The 6,000-nt window shown below is 51.1% G+C and overlaps 1 protein-coding gene across 4 annotated transcripts in view; it reads left to right on the top strand.

Annotated features, from left to right (window-relative positions):
- Window positions 1-497: 497 nt before the first annotated feature.
- The window catches only part of CDH22 (cadherin 22), a 150,589-nt gene continuing 145,086 nt past the window's right edge, over window positions 498-6,000 (top strand). For 2 of the 4 annotated variants that reach the window (XM_072632386.1, XM_072632385.1), the window contains exon 1: window positions 499-883. The gene's annotated coding sequence lies outside the window, so the exon portion shown is untranslated. Of the gene's footprint in view, window positions 884-1,251; window positions 1,472-6,000 lie in introns of those variants that run through there. The other 2 variants (XM_072632381.1, XM_072632382.1) reach the window with 2 other exon arrangements.

Below are 6,000 nucleotides of genomic sequence, written 5' to 3'. Positions count from 1 at the left end.
TCTCTCTAGATTCTGGATCTCCAGGAGATATACATTGTTACCCGGGTCAACAGGTATGGGGTACAAGGGTCAGATGAAGCATATAGTGGAGAGAGCCTGACTTTTGCATAAGAAGCCCCGGGTTCCAGTTCTGGCTCTGTTATCAACTAACTCCTTTGATGAGCTTGGCCAAGTCTCTTCTGCTCTCTGGCCTCCTAGCTCCATCTAATGAGTGGGTTGGACCAGACTCTAGCTCCTATCACTGGATGATCTCTAAAGTCCTTTTCAGTTCTAAATTCCATAAGAAGCCGAGGCCCTGGGGTCAGTACCATTCTCCTCCCAGTTTGCCACTCCAACCTGCCTGTGTATTCTCACAGTCTCCAGCAGAGGCTGGTGGGAGGAAGGTATCTGTCCCTTACACACATCCCCCCTAGTCAGACACGCGCTCTCTCTCTCTCTCTCTCTCTCTCTCTCTCTCTCTCTCTCTCTCTCTCTCTCTCTCTCTCTCTCCTGTCTCTTACACACACACACACACACACACACACACACACACACACACACACACACACACACACACACACACACACACACACACACACACACACGAGTCCGTCCCTCCCTCTCTCCCTCCGTTTCTCTGTGCGGCCGGCGCTCGGCTCCGGAGTCTGCCTGGAGCCTCCTCTTCCCATCTGAGGATCCCATGTGCCAGGCTGTGCCCCTGCTCCTAGCCCTCCTGCCGGGTTCTGTTTCTCAGGGTACAAAGCTCCCTGTCCCCGAGTTGAAGACAGCCAGGCCAGGGCTGGAGGGGGGATCCCCAAGCGCCTCCGCGGCCGTGGATAATCCGAAGGGAGAGTAGAACTCGTGCGTTGCAGCACTGGGGGAGTCCCGAGGTCTCTCACCCAAGGTAAGAGCTGCAGCACTTCGGGGCTCCCCGAAGGGAAAGGGGGGGATGGGACAGGACGGGGCGGGACGGGGCGGGCACCAGAGACTGGAAGGCAAAAGATGGCAAAGGCAGGGTTTGGGGCGCAGAGGGAGCTGGTGGTCTGTGCAGCCACCTCCTAGCAGGGGGAGGGGGCTGGGAACACGGCTTTCCCGGGTCAATCTCCCCGCATCCAACTCCGCTCCAACCCCCCCCCCCGGGATCCGAAGGCAAGGGGAGCCTCCTGCCATTGTACCCCCCCGCCCGCTTCCTGCTTTGCCTTCCCGCATTAGTGGGGAGGGAGTTTTCTCGGTTCAAACTTTCCCCTGCTCCTTTGCTCCCCGTTTCCTGGGGAGCGCAAAGCCGACCTGGGGCTCAGGGGTCTCCGCCTCGTCCTCTTCCTCCTCCTTCTCCGAGTCGGGAACATGCTTTCCCCGCCCAGCTCCGAACGAGAAGCGGACGGAGACGCGTGCTTCCTAATTGCGGAGACCGGACGGACGCAGCCCAGCTGCCTTGGGGCGCTGCACAGCTGGGGGTGGCAGAGCGAAGCATCCCGGAGCCCGATGGGAGGGGGTATGTCCCCAGGCGGGGCAGGAGGGGATGGCTAGCCAAGGTACTCCTTGTCTGGGAGCCCATTGCCTTTTCCGGGAGGTGTGTGGTGGGGAGTGGGGGGTTGGGGGTGATGGCTGCGCGGAGCTACCTGGGGCTCCCGGTCTTCGGGCTATGGGGAAGCCTCTCAGAGGCGGGGTCTGGTGACAGCCGGCGCAGAGGCTAGATGTTCCCAGGAAATACTGGGCGTGTGTGTCTATGTCTGTGTGTGTTATTGTGTTTTGCCCTGTGGGACGGGAAGCAATATTAACAGTCACATCTCTGCAACGCTGCAATCGCCGGCCCCCTGGGCCCTGCCTGCGCTCTGCCAGCTCAGCCCGCTCCCACTCCACTCCTCCGCCCATCACACCCCAAGTCCAGGCTGGCCAGGACGCCCTCATCCCAATCCTGGAGCTGCCGCCTGAAGGACGCCCCCAGAGGCCCTGCGCTGCCCCTCTCCTGCAGAGCTGCCCCACGCCTGTTCTCAGCCTATCTGACCCACAGACAAAACTGATGGGTCTGGGGCTGAAGCTGGGCAAAGACTAGGGCTAGGGGTGTAGAGTGGGAGGTTTTCTAAAGAACCGGCCAAAGCTGTCGGGGAGGGGGCGGGGGGGAAGCCGCTATATCAAGCAATGGATGGCGCTGTGGCCTTTCCTGGGAGGAAAGGAAGGAACTGCTGAAGAACTTCTTGGCCTCCCCACCCCTCCTTCACTGATCCCTCCAGGACCTGGGGGGGTTGCAGAACTGCAGACCTGTGGGGTGAGGAAGTGTCTGCCTTAGTGGGGCCTAAGACCAGACTTTAGGCAGGCCTTAAGTTCTCGGTGGTTTGCCTGGGTTTTTCTCTCTGCCTTCAGGGAGGAGGGCCAGTGCTCTCCTTTGACTTGGAAACAGTTTACTCTGCATGGGGTCAGAGTCAAGCAGAGGCAACAAAAATCAGAATGGAGAAGGACCAGATCAAGAGACACAAAACCCCAGTTGGGCTGGTGCCAGGCAGATATGGAACTCCCTGGCATACCTTTTTTCTGGTAGAGAACAGAAGCCCCTGGGATCTGAAAGCCTTCCCTTTGTGGTTCCACCTGGCCTCACCAGGGTCACTCTCCAGTACATTTGGAGATACTGCCAAGGTTTTTTACCACAGGAAGGAAGCCTCCTAGGATTTCCAGTCTTCCAGAACCTGCTTGCCTGCCTCTGGACTCTTAGTCCTGAAACCACTGGGTGAATCCCTATCTTCTATATCTCACTCCCAGAAATTTCTCTATCCACTTCTATGCCCACACTTATCACGATCTCCACCTATCACTAGTCTCCATCCAGCCCCCATTATAATTAACACCCTTCTACTCCCAACTATCAATCCCCTTCTCTAGCCCTACATTTATAACTAATCTCCTAATATCCCAGTCTTGATTGTGTACTTTTCTTCCTTCATCAGTCACTGTCACTTTTTTTGGTTGTAGTTCCTTTGTCCCCCCTCCCCCCACCTCATTCACCTCTTACCCCCTAACACTGACCCACTTCTGCCCTTCCTCCATGCTCCTTTCCCTTTCACTTAGTTACTGTTCCCAGTCTCTATTGCCCTCCTTCCTCCTCTCATGTGGAATTTCTCTGCAGACTCTTCAATTCGTCCTGATTTGGGGAGCAGGAGGACTCATTGCCCTTAGTAATGTGAAAGAAAGTCCATTAGAGAAGTTCAAACGCTGGCCCCCAGGGGCCTCTCAGGATCAGGAGCTGGGGCCTGGGCCATTGAGCTGAGTGTGAAAAGCAGGGACAGATCCTCTATCAGCAGCCTGGGCTTGGCTGCTTGCCCACCAACTACAGGCGAAGGCCAACAGCTTCAAGTACCTTCTTGCAGGTTGGCCCCAGACACAGTCTCAAGTCTAGCCCTCTCACCTGGGTATCCTAAACTGGCCGAGTCCATGGGCTCAGACAGTTAGAACTGGAAGGCATCTGAGAGATCACCTAATCTAATTCCCTTCTGCTAATGAGGAGAAATAAACTCTGAGAGGGGATATGACTTACCCAAGGTCACACAGATCGTAATGAGAGAGCTAGGATTTGAACTCAGGACCTCCTACCCCAGAATCATTGCTCTTTCTATTAAAACTACAGGGAGAAACCTGATAAAGATACCAGCAGCTAGGAGATTCCAAACTGAAGCCCTCTTCCAGATTCTTGCCTCAGGTTCAGTAGTTATCTCTTTAATAGATTTAATAAGGGAATATATTTTTTTCTCTACATGAAGAAATTGTAGCAGGAGAAATTTGAGTTAGACACAAAGCATAATCCAGCTATATAGCTAACTAGCAATTGAATAGTGATGCATGGGGAGGTTGTGACAATTGTCCGATGCAGTTTGGTGGTAGAGTGGAAAGAGAGTCGGCCTGGACATGGGAAGACCTGAGTTCAGATCCAGCCTCAGTTACACTTTGGCTGTGTGGCTCTGGGCAAATTACTTTACTTCCATCTGCCTCAATTTCCTCAACTGTAAAATGTGGATGATAATAGCACCTCTAGTGCCTGGCACATAGTAACTGTTGCTTAATAAATACTTGTTTCCTTCCTTGGAGACTATACCAGATTGGTTATGTGTGGGATGTGTTTGGTGTAGTTGGTACTTAGGTATGTAAAGGAGAATTATAGTGTCCAAGAACTAGAAGAGACCTTAGAGATCATCCAGTCTCACTTCCTCATTAGCTAGCCAAGGAAATTGCTCCTTAAAGAGAGTTGTGACTTGGCCAAGGTCTCACACAGCTAATGAATGACAGAGCTGGGATTCAAATCTAGGCCCTTTGACTCTCATTCTCTTCACTCAAGCACACTGTGTGGAGTCAGGGGATTGGAAGAAATGACTTCTGGGCCACCATGAGATGCTAGCTAGCTCGGTGAAGCTTTCTTCCTTCCTCCCACCCATTCTGGTTGAAAGCCCTGAGATGGATGGATGCTGGGAGAGAGGCTCTGTGGAGAGGTTTGCTCCTCCAAGATAGAAAAGAAGAGTTAGCAAAGTTTAGAGCTGCTTTGTTTACCATATGGGCAAGGGGACCTGGCCAATTAAATTCTTTTCCTTTCTCTTCTGATTTTTTTTTTTTGGTCAGGAAGCTCCTTTCGGAAATGCAGCCTCAGGTATTCTGAGAGTCACTGATTCCTGTTTATATAACTCAGGCAGCAGCAGAGGCAGAGCTGGGGCCAGGGAGAGGGGATTGATGATGGAGCTGGGTTGGCAGGTGCTACTGAGAGCATAGCTCCATGGGGATGTCAGCCCTGGGGCTGAGAACTCAAAGCTGTCTCAGGGCAACAGACAGCTGGGGAGTCAGAGAGGGCAGATTTGGGGCTTTGAAAGGGAAATGGGAAGTAGGAGGCAAGAAGCAGATCTGAGCAGAAAATTCACAGTAGCTCATCCATTGACCCCTGCCACTTCCAGTAAGGTGGAGTGCTTGGCTCTGAAAAAAGTATTCACATCCCAGTAGGCTACCTGGAACAACTTTAAGATAGTCTGTCTATGGATCTCTCCCTTTCATTGCTGGGGGGTGTTGTTGTTTTCTTGAGAAAGGCTGAAACTTTCTCATCAGAAGGCTACAGAGGCTTCTAAGCCTCAGTTTTCTAATTTGCATAATGGGCATAATCACTCAGTCTAAGGAGGAAGATGGGGCGGTGTGAAGTAAAAAAGGGGTTTATGTCACCTCTAGGTTTAGAGATCTTCCAAAGAAAGAAGATGGTATACCTCCTTTTTCTAAGGAGAAAATTGAGGGTCTATGAGGGAAGACTGTTAGCTATAGTTGTTTTTCCTCAGGGTGAGGAAAGGGAGGGAGGGAAAGGAGGGGGGAAATAGATAAGACAGATAGATAGAGACAGAGAGACAGAAAGGGCAGCTAGGTGATGAAGGAGAGAACACTGGATCTGGAGTCAGGAAGAACTGAGTTCAAATCCAGCTCCAGACACTAGCTGTATGATCTTGGACAGTCACTTAACCTCTGCCTCAGTTTTCTTAGCTGTAAAATAGAGATAAAATAGTATCTACCTACCAGGATTGTTGAGGATCAAATAAGATAATATTTATAAAATGCTTAGCATAGTAGGCACTATAGAAATTCTAGTCATTTTCCTTCTTCTAATTACAAAGACAGATTCAGAGACAAACACAGACAGATAGAAGCAGAGACTAAAAGGGAAGAAAAAGGAAGGACGGAGGGAAGGATAGAAGGAAGAAAGAAAGGAAGGATGGCATCTTGGTGGCAGAGACTTTCATGCATCTTTGTATCCACTGCTGAACATTGCACAGCCAATATCATAGAACTGGATGGATTTGTCTTATGTTCCTTATCTGTACATGTGTATTTCTCTTGTAGGAGAAAACTAGACAACCCGTGTCCTGTGTGTATATAACCTAGAATCCCAAATCGCCTGTGATCCTAAATGCCCTCAAAGGCACAACTCACCCCTATAATAGTTACAAATCCCTTTCCTCCTAACAACCTGAAAGCTATGTAATGCAAGTATTATTATCTCCTTTTTTCAGG

Source organism: Notamacropus eugenii, chromosome 1 (assembly GCF_028372415.1).
Source record: "Notamacropus eugenii isolate mMacEug1 chromosome 1, mMacEug1.pri_v2, whole genome shotgun sequence".
NCBI lineage: Eukaryota > Metazoa > Chordata > Mammalia > Diprotodontia > Macropodidae > Notamacropus > Notamacropus eugenii.
Note: the sequence above shows the minus strand (reverse complement) of the source record. Positions and strands in the feature narration are given on the sequence as shown.